We start from the raw sequence: 11,442 nt of genomic DNA, 5'->3' as shown, positions 1-11,442 counted from the left end.
AGTAGAGTTAGATCACTTAGAGTGGGTTAGGGTAGTAGAGTTAGATGACGTAGAGTGGGTTAGGGTAGTAGAGTTAGATGACGTAGAGTGGGTTAGGGTAGTAGAGTTGGATCACGTAGAGTGGGTTAGGGTAGTAGAGTTGGATCACTTAGAGTGGGTTAGGGTAGTAGAGTGGGTTAGGGTAGTAGAGTTAGATGATGTAGAGTGGGTTAGGGTAGTAGAGTTAGATGATGTAGAGTGGGTTAGGGTAGTAGAGTTAGATGACGTAGAGTGGGTTAGGGTAGTAGAGTTAGATCACGTAGAGTGGGTTAGGGTAGTAGAGTGGGTTAGGGTAGTAGAGTGGGTTAGGGTAGTAGAGTTAAATCACGTAGAGTGGGTTAGGGTAGTAGAGTGGGTTAGGGTAGTAGAGTGGGTTAGGGTAGTAGAGTGGGTTAGGGTAGTAGAGTGGGTTAGGGTAGTAGAGTGGGTTAGGGTAGTAGAGTGGGTTAGATCACGTAGAGTGGGTTAGATCACGTAGAGTGGGTTAGATCACGTAGAGTGGGTTAGATCACGTAGAGTGGGTTAGATCACGTAGAGTGGGTTAGATCACGTAGAGTGGGTTAGGGTAGTAGAGTGGGTTAGGGTAGTAGAGTTAGATCACGTAGAGTGGGTTAGGGTAGTAGAGTTAGATGATGTAGAGTGGGTTAGGGTAGTAGAGTTAGATCACGTAGAGTGGGTTGGGGTAGTAGAGTTAGATCACGTAGAGTGGGTTAGGGTAGTAGAGATAATTCACATAGAGTGGGTTAGGGTAGTAGAGAGGGTTAGATCACGTAGAGTGGGTTAGATCACGTAGAGTGGGTTAGGGTAGTAGAGTGGGTTAGGGTAGTAGAGTGGGTTAGGGTAGTAGAGTGGGTTAGATCACGTAGAGTGGGTTAGATCACGTAGAGTGGGTTAGGGTAGTAGAGTGGGTTAGGGTAGTAGAGTTAGATCACGTAGAGTGGGTTAGGGTAGTAGAGTTAGATGATGTAGAGTGGGTTAGGGTAGTAGAGTTAGATCACGTAGAGTGGGTTAGGGTAGTAGAGTTAGATCACATAGAGTGGGTTAGATCACGTAGAGTGGGTTAGGGTAGTAGAGTTAGATCACGTAGAGTGGGTTAGGGTAGTAGAGTTAGATCACATAGAGTGGGTTAGGGTAGTAGAGTGGGTTAGATCACGTAGAGTGGGTTAGGGTAGTAGAGTGGGTTAGATCACGTAGAGTGGGTTAGGGTAGTAGAGTGGGTTAGATCACGTAGAGTGGGTTAGGGTAGTAGAGTGGGTTAGATCACGTAGAGTGGGTTAGGGTAGTAGAGTGGGTTAGATCACGTAGAGTGGGTTAGGGTAGTAGAGTGGGTTAGATCACGTAGAGTGGGTTAGGGTAGTAGAGTTAGATCACGTAGAGTGGGTTAGGGTAGTAGAGTGGGTTAGATCACGTAGAGTGGGTTAGGGTAGTAGAGTTAGATCACGTAGAGTGGGTTAGGGTAGTAGAGTGGGTTAGATCACGTAGAGTGGGTTAGGGTAGTAGAGTTAGATGAGATCACGTAGAGTGGGTTAGGGTAGTAGAGTTAGATCACGTAGAGTGGGTTAGGGTAGTAGAGTTAGATGACGTAGAGTGGGTTAGGGTAGTAGAGTTAGATGACGTAGAGTGGGTTAGGGTAGTAGAGTTAGATGACGTAGAGTGGGTTAGGGTAGTAGAGTTAGATCACGTAGAGTGGGTTAGGGTAGTAGAGTGGGTTAGGGTAGTAGAGTGGGTTAGGGTAGTAGAGTTAGATCACGTAGAGTGGGTTAGGGTAGTAGAGTGGGTTAGGGTAGTAGAGTGGGTTAGGGTAGTAGAGTGGGTTAGGGTAGTAGAGTGGGTTAGGGTAGTAGAGTGGGTTAGGGTAGTAGAGTGGGTTAGGGTAGTAGAGTGGGTTAGGGTAGTAGAGTGGGTTAGGGTAGTAGAGTGGGTTAGGGTAGTAGAGTGGGTTAGGGTAGTAGAGTGGGTTAGGGTAGTAGAGTGGGTTAGGGTAGTAGAGTGGGTTAGGGTAGTAGAGTGGGTTAGGGTAGTAATTTACTATTTTCAACAGTAAAATAATACGGAAGACATCAAAACTATGAAACACATATGGAATCATGTAGTAATCAAAAAAAGTGTTAAAATCAAAATATATTTTAGATTCTTCAAAGTAGCCACCCTTTGCCTCGATGACAGCTTTGCAAAATATTGGCATTCTCTCAACCAGCTTCATGAGGAATGCTTTTCAAACAGTCTTGAAAGAGTTCCCACATGTGCGGAGCACTTGTTGGCTGATTTTTCTTCACTCTGCGGTCCAACTCATCTCAATTGGGTTGAGGTCAGGTGATTGTGGAGGCCAAGTCATCAGATGCAGTAGTCCATTACTCTCCTTCTTGGTCAAATAGCCCTTACACAGCCTGGAGGTGTGTTGCATCATTGTCCTGTTGAAGAACAAATGATAGTCCCACTAAGCGCAAACCAGATGGGATGGCGTATCGCTGCAGAATGCTGTGGTAGCCATACTGGTTAAGTATGCCTTGAAATCTAAATAAATCACAGTGTCACCAGCAAAGCACCCAACACCACCTCCATGCTTCACGGTGGGAACCACACATGCAGAGATCATCCGTTCACCTACTCTGAGTCTCACTCAGACGGTGGTTGGAACCAAAAATCTCAAATTTGGACTCATCAGACCAAAATAACAGATTTCCACCGGTCTAATGTCTGTTGCTCTTGTTTCTTGGCTCAAGGAAGTCTGTTCGCATTATTGGTGTCCTTTAGTAGTGGTTTCTTTGCAGCAATTCGGCCATGAAGGCCTGATTCACACAGTCTCCTCTGAACAGTTGATGTTGGGATGAGTCTTACTTGAACTCTGCGAAGCATTTATTTGGGCTGCAATCTGAGGCGCCGTTAACTCTAATGAACTTATCCTCTGCAACAGAGGTAACTCTGGGTCATCCTTTCCTGTGGTGGTCCTCATGAGAGCCAGATTCATCAAGGGCGCGTGATGGTTTTTGCGACTGCACTTGAAGAACGTTTCAAAGTTCTTAATTTTCCAGATTGACTGACCTTCATGACCTAAAGTAATGGTGGACCTTTGCTTCTCTTTGCTTATTTGAGTTGTTCTTGGCATAATATGGACTTCTATATGGTCTTTTACCAAATAGGGCGATCTTCTGTATATCACCCCTACCTTGTCACAACGCAACTGATTGGCTCAAAAACATTAAAGAAAGAAATACCACAACTTTTAACAAGGCACACCTGTTCATTGAAATGCATTCCAGGTGACGACCTCATGAAGCTGGTTGAGAGAATGCCAAGAGTAAGCAAAGCTGTCATCAAGGCAAAAGGCTGGCAACTTTGAAGGATCTCAAATGTATTTTGATTAGTTTAACACTTTCTTGGTTACTACGTGATTCCATAAGTGTTGTTTCATAGTTTGATGTCTTCACTATTATTCTACAATGTCGATTTATAATATTTTTTTTTATTAAAAAAACTTGAATAAGTAGGTGTCCAAACTTTTGACTGGTACTGTGTGGATATATATTTTTCATTTTTACTTTTTTGTTTGTTGACAAAATCAAAATCAATACCTAAACTGGGCTTCATCCAGCTAAACACCTTACCGGGCTTCATCCAGCTAAACACCCTACTGGGCTTCATCCAGCTAAACACCTTACCGGGCTTCATCTAGCTAAACACCTTACCGGGCTTCATCTAGCTAAACACCTTACCGGGCTTCATCCAGCTAAACACCCTACCGGGCTTCATCCAGCTAAACGCCTTACGGGGATTTCTCCAGCTAAACGCCTTCCTGGGATTTCTCCAGCTAAACACCTTACTGGGATTTCTCCAGCTAAACGCCTTACGGGGATTTCTCCAGCTAAACGCCTTACGGGGATTTCTCCAGCTAAACGCCTTACGGGGATTTCTCCAGCTAAACGCCTTACGGGGATTTCTCCAGCTAAACGCCTTACGGGGATTTCTCCAGCTAAACGCCTTACGGGGATTTCTCCAGCTAAACACCTTACTGGGATTTCTCCAGCTAAACACCTTACTGGGCTTCATCCAGCTAAACACCTTACTGGGCTTCATCCAGCTAAACACCTTACTGGGCTTCATCTAGCTAAACACCTTACTGGGATTTCTCCAGCTAAACACCCTACTGGGATTTCTCCAGCTAAACACCCTACTGGGCTTCATCTAGCTAAACGCCCTACTGGGCTTCATCTAGCTAAACACCTTACTGGGCTTCATCCAGCTAAACGCCCTACTGGGCTTCATCCAGCTAAACACCCTACTGGGCTTCATCCAGCTAAACACCCTACTGGGCTTCATCCAGCTAAACACCCTACTGGGCTTCATCCAGCTAAACACCTTACTGGGCTTCATCCATCTAAACACCTTACTGGGCTTCATCCAGCTAAACACCTTACTGGGCTTCATCCAGCTAAACACCTTACTGGGCTTCATCCAGCTAAACACCCTACTGGGCTTCATCCAGCTAAACACCTTACTGGGCTTCATCCAGCTAAACACCTTACTGGGCTTCATCCAGCTAAACACCTTACTGGGCTTCATCTAGCTAAACACCTTACTGGGCTTCATCCAGCTAAACACCTTACTGGGCTTCATCTAGCTAAACACCTTACTGGGCTTCATCCGGCTAAACACCTTACTGGGCTTCATCCAGCTAAACACCTTACTGGGCTTCATCCGGCTAAACACCTTACTGGGCTTCATCCGGCTAAACACCTTACTGGGCTTCATCCAGCTAAACACCTTACTGGGCTTCATCCAGCTAAACACCTTACTACACATTAGTTACCACTGAGGGAAAATAAATAATTTAAAAGTCCCGGTCTGCCCGGTGCCAAAACAAGTGATTAGAACAGTACTCAGAAAAACAGGATCCAACGTACCTCGTCAAAGTGCCTCAGATAGTACGCCACTATGTAGGACAACAGGCTCCGTGTGTTATCCTGCCAAAAGGAGGAAGACACAAGACATTGGCTTCAGTTCAGGGAATTCATGTTTAGTTTACTTTCTCACAAAGTGTTCTGCAAAGCTTTTACAAAATGAATATATATTTTAATCCACACCATCAAAAGACATGGTAGGAACAGTAACTACAGTCTTTATAATATAAACCCGGTCAAAATAGACAGTCATGTCGAACAGTGTAACTAGAGGTGTAACTAAGCCTGGTCCCAATGGCTCCCTCCTGCCTATACATCAGTCTACTGTTAACCAGATGGACTCTACATAGAGAACAGGGAGCCATTATGGTGCAGGTCCTAGAGCCCTAGTAGTGCAGGTCCTAGAGCCCTAGTAGTGCAGGTCCTAGTGCCCTAGTAGTGCCTCTTCCAACCTTAGGGAATAGGGTGTAGGTCCTAGTGCCCTATTAGTGCCTCTGCCAACCATAGAGAATAGGGTGCAGGTCCTAGAGCCCTAGTAGTGCCTCTTCCAACCTTAGGGAATAGGGTGTAGGTCCTAGTGCCCTAGTAGTGCCTCTGCCAACCATAGGGAATAGGGTGCAGGTCCTAGTGCCCTAGTAGTGCCTCTACCAACCATAGAGAATAGGGTGTAGGTCCTAGTGCCCTAGTAGTGCCTCTACCAACCATAGAGAATAGGGTGCAGGTCCTAGTGCCCTAGTAGTACATCTTCCAACCATAGGGAATAGGGTGCAGGTCCTAGTGCCCTAGTAGTGCCTCTGCCAACCTTAGGGAATAGGGTGCAGGTCCTAGTGCCCTAGTAGTGCCTCTACCAACCATAGAGAATAGGGTGCAGGTCCGAGAGCCCTAGTAGTGCCTCTTCCAACCATAGAGAATAGGGTGCAGGTCCTAGTGCCCTAGTAGTGCCTCTGCCAACCATAGGGAATAGGGTGCAGGTCCTAGTGCCCTAGTAGTGCCTCTGCCAACCATAGGGAATAGGGTGTAGGTCCTAGTGCCCCAGTAGTGCCTCTACCAACCATAGGGAATAGGGTGCAGGTCCTAGTGCCCTAGTAGTGCCTCTACCAACCATAGGGAATAGGGTGTAGGTCCTAGTGCCCTAGTAGTGCCTCTACCAACCATAGAGAATAGGGTGCAGGTCCTAGTGCCCTAGTAGTGCCACTCACACTGCTCTTCACATCCTTCAGCTTGGGCAGGATATCCAGGTTAAAGCCGTCAGCCTGTCCTCTGGTTCGGTTGCCACCATTCATGAAGTTACCAAAGGCCAGGACCAGACCCAGCACCTGCATCACATACTGGCCACTCTGCAAGGTCTGGAGGAGGAGGAGATGAGCAGGCACACACACAGGGAGACAGACAGGGAGACAAAGGGACAGACATGAGAGAGAGAGACAGAGGCAGGGAGACAGATTGAGACACAGAGGAGAGATCGAGACAGAAGAGGGGGCCAGACAGGAGAGATCGAGGCAGAGAGAAGAGGGGGACAGACAGGAGAGATCGAGGCAGAGAGAAGAGGGGGACAGACAGGAGAGATCGAGGCAGAGAGAAGAGGGGGACAGACAGGAGAGATCGAGGCAGAGAGAAGAGGGGGACAGACAGGAGAGATCGAGGCAGAGAGAAGAGGGGGACAGACAGGAGAGATCGAGGCAGAGAGAAGAGGGGGACAGACAGGAGAGATCGAGGCAGAGAGAAGAGGGGGACAGACAGGAGAGATCGAGACAGAGGGGGCAGATAGGAGAGATCGAGACAGAGGGGGACAGACAGGAGAGATCGAGGCAGAGAGAAGAGGGGGACAGACAGGAGAGATCGAGGCAGAGAGAAGAGGGGGCAGATAGGAGAGATCGAGACAGAGGGGGGGACAGACAGGAGAGATCGAGGCAGAGAGAAGAGGGGGACAGACAGGAGAGATCGAGGCAGAGAGAAGAGGGAGACAGACAGGAGAGATCGAGGCAGAGAGAAGAGGGGGACAGACAGGAGAGATCGAGGCAGAGAGAAGAGGGGGACAGACAGGAGAGATCGAGACAGAGGGGGGGGACAGACAGGAGAGATCGAGGCAGAGAGAAGAGGGGGACAGACAGGAGAGATCGAGGCAGAGAGAAGAGGGGGACAGACAGGAGAGATTGAGGCAGAGAGAAGAGGGGACCGACAGGAGAGATCGAGGCAGAGAGAAGAGGGGGACAGACAGGAGAGATCGAGGCAAAGAGAAGAGGGCGACAGACAGGAGAGATCGAGGCAGAGAGAAGAGGGGGACCGACAGGAGAGATCGAGGCAGAGAGAAGAGGGGGACAGACAGGAGAGATCGAGGCAGAGAGAAGAGGGGGCAGACAGGAGAGATCGAGGCAGAGAGAAGAGGGGGACAGACAGGAGAGATCGGGGGACAGACAGGAGAGATCGAGACAGAGGGGGCAGATAGGAGAGATCGAGACAGAGGGGGGGGACAGAGAGGAGAGATCGAGGCAGAGAGAAGAGGGGGACAGACAGGAGAGATCGAGGCAGAGAGAAGAGGGAGACAGACAGGAGAGATCGAGGCAGAGAGAAGAGGGGGACCGACAGGAGAGATCGAGGCAGAGAGAAGAGGGGGACAGACAGGAGAGATCGAGGCAGAGAGAAGAGGGCGACAGACAGGAGAGATCGAGGCAGAGAGAAGAGGGGGACAGACAGGAGAGATCGAGGCAGAGAGAAGAGGGGGACAGACAGGAGAGATCGAGGCAGAGAGAAGAGGGGGCAGACAGGAGAGATCGAGGCAGAGAGAAGAGGGGGACAGACAGGAGAGATCGAGGCAGAGAGAAGAGGGGGCAGACAGGAGAGATCGAGGCAGAGAGAAGTGGGGGGCAGACAGGAGAGATCGAGGCAGAGAGAAGAGGGGGACAGACAGGAGAGATCGAGGCAGAGAGAAGAGGGGGCAGACAGGAGAGATCGAGGCAGAGAGAAGAGGGGGACAGACAGGAGACAGAGAGAGAGAGAGCGAGGGGGCAGACAGGAGAGATCGAGGCAGAGAGAAGAGGGGGACCGACAGGAGAGATCGAGGCAGAGAGAAGAGGGGGACCGACAGGAGAGATCGAGGCAGAGAGAAGAGGGGGACAGACAGGAAAGATCGAGGCAGAGAGAAGAGGGGGACAGACAGGAGAGATCGAGGCAGAGAGAAGAGGGGGCAGACAGGAGAGATCGAGGCAGAGAGAAGAGGGGGACAGACAGGAGAGATCGAGGCAGAGAGAAGAGGGGGGCAGACAGGAGAGATCGAGGCAGAGAGAAGAGGGGGACAGACAGGAGAGATCGAGGCAGAGGAGAAGAGGGGGACAGACAGGAGACAGAGAGAGAGCGAGGGGGACAGACAGGAGAGATCGAGGCAGAGGAGAAGAGGGGGACAGACAGGAGACAGAGAGAGCGAGAGCGAGGGGGGGACAGACAGGAGACAGAGAGAGAGAGAGCGAGGGGGACAGACAGGAGAGATCGAGGCAGAGGAGAAGAGGGGGACAGACAGGAGACAGAGAGAGAGAGAGCGAGGGGGGGGGCGGGGACAACAGTCAGTGTTATGAGGCTGAGCAGATTAATAGTATCAAGAATTCACAGTCACCTGGCTTCAATATGAAAACTGTTTTCTGAACACACTTCAACCAGAAGGGCTGTCAATATCAACCTACGATGATGTTCCTGTTTAAAACAACGTCCACAGTGGAAGGATTGAGACGGTATTTCCTCAGTAATATGAGTGTCTGGTAGAACTGTCCAGAGGACAAAACCTTAGCAGACCTCCTCTGATTTCTACGGAGGTGAGGCACACGAAACAGGTCTATAGACACACACACCCAAACACGTCACACACACCAAACACGTCACACACACACACACCAAACACGTCACACACACACACACCAAACACGTCACACACACACACACCAAACACGTCACACACACCAAACACGTCACACACACCAAACACGTCACACACACACCAAACACGTCACACACCCCCAAACACGTCACACACACACACCCCCAACACGTCACACACCCCCAACACGTCACACACACACACCCCCAAACACGTCACACACACACACACCAAACACGTCACACACACACACCCCCAAACACGTCACACACACACACACACCAAACACGTCACACACCCCCAAACACGTCACACACACACACCCCCAAACACGTCACACACACACACACCAAACACGTCACACACACACACACCAAACACGTCACACACACACACACCAAACACGTCACACACACACACCCCCAAACACGTCACACACGTCACGCGCGCCAACACGTCACACACGTCACGCGCGCCAACACGTCACACACGTCACGCGCGCCAACACGTCACACACGTCACGCGCGCCAACACGTCACACACGTCACGCGCGCCAACACGTCACACACGTCACGCGCGCCAACACGTCACACACGTCACGCGCGCCAACACGTCACACACGTCACACACGTCACGCGCGCCAACACGTCACGCGCGCCAACACGTCACACACGTCACGCGCGCCAACACGTCACACACGTCACGCGCGCCAACACGTCACACACGTCACGCGCGCCAACACGTCACACACGTCACGCGCGCCAACACGTCACACACGTCACGCGCGCCAACACGTCACACACGTCACACGCGCGCCAACACGTCACACGCGCGCCAACACGTCACACGCGCGCCAACACGTCACACGCGCGCCAACACGTCACACGCGCGCCAACACGTCACACGCGCGCCAACACGTCACACGCGCGCCAACACGTCACACGCGCGCCAACACGTCACACGCGCGCCAACACGTCACACGCGCGCCAACACGTCACACGCGCGCCAACACGTCACACGCGCGCCAACACGTCACACGCGCGCCAACACGTCACACGCGCGCCAACACGTCACACGCGCGCCAACACGTCACACGCGCGCCACACACGCGTCACACGCGCGCCCCAAACACGTCACACACACGCGCACCCCAAACACGTCACACCCACCCCGTCACACCCACCCCGTCACACCCACCCCGTCACACCCACCCCGTCACACCCACCCCGTCACACCCACCCCGTCACACCCACCCCGTCACACCCACCCCGTCCACACCCACCCCGTCACACCCACCCGTCACACCCACCACGTCACACCAACCACGCCACACCAACCACGTCACACCAACCACGTCACACCAACCACGTCACACCAACCACGTCACACCAACCACGCCACACCAACCACGCCACACCAACCACGTCACACCAACCACGTCACACCAACCACGTCACACCAACCACGTCACACCAACCACGTCACACCAACCACGTCACACCAACCACGTCACACCAACCACGTCACACCAACCACGTCACACCAACCACGTCACACCAACCACGTCACACCAACCACGTCACACCAACCACGTCACACCAACCACGCCACACCAACCACGTCACACCAACCACGTCACACCAACCACGTCACACCAACCACGTCACACCAACCACGTCACACCAACCACGTCACACCAACCACGTCACACCAACCACGTCACACCAACCACGTCACACCAACCACGTCACACCAACCACGTCACACCAACCACGTCACACCAAACACGTCACACCAAACACGTCACACCAAACACGTCACACCAAACACGTCACAATCAATCAATCAAATGTATTTATATAGCCCTTCGTACATCAGCTGATATCTCAAAGTGCTGTACAGAAACCCAGCCTAAAACCCCAAACAGCAAACAATGCAGGTGTAAAAGCACGGTGGCTAGGAAAAACTCCCTAGAAAGGCCAAAACCTAGGAAGAAACCTAGAGAGGAACCAGGCTCTGAGGGGTGGCCAGTCCTCTTCTGGCTGTGCCGGGTAGAGAGGAACCAGGCTATGAGGGGTGGCCAGTCCTCTTCTGGCTGTGCCGGGTAGAGAGAAACCAGGCTATGAGGGGTGGCCAGTCCTCTACTGACTGTGCCGGGTGGAGATTATAAACCTAGAGAGGAACCAGGCTATGAGGGGTGGCCAGTCCTCTACTGACTGTGCCGGGTAGAGAGGAACCAGGCTATGTGGGGTGGCCAGTCCTCTACTGACTGTGCCGGGTGGAGATTATAAACCTAGAGAGGAACCAGGCTATGTGGGGTGGCCAGTCCTCTTCTGGCTGTGCCGGGTGGAGATTATAAACCTAGAGAGGAACCAGGCTATGTGGGGTGGCCAGTCCTCTACTGACTGTGCCGGGTAGAGAGGAACCAGGCTATGAGGGGTGGCCAGTCCTCTACTGACTGTGCCGGGTGGAGATTATAAACCTAGAGAGGAACCAGGCTATGTGGGGTGGCCAGTCCTCTTCTGGCTGTGCCGGGTAGAGAGGAACCAGGCTATGAGGGGTGGCCAGTCCTCTTCTGGCTGTGCCGGGTAGAGAGGAACCAGGCTATGAGGGGTGGCCAGTCCTCTTCTGGCTGTGCCG

The sequence above is a fragment of the Oncorhynchus gorbuscha genome, unplaced genomic scaffold, assembly GCF_021184085.1.
Source record: "Oncorhynchus gorbuscha isolate QuinsamMale2020 ecotype Even-year unplaced genomic scaffold, OgorEven_v1.0 Un_scaffold_1202, whole genome shotgun sequence".
NCBI classification, from domain to species: Eukaryota; Metazoa; Chordata; class Actinopteri; order Salmoniformes; family Salmonidae; genus Oncorhynchus; species Oncorhynchus gorbuscha.
This window is presented reverse-complemented; position numbering follows the sequence as displayed.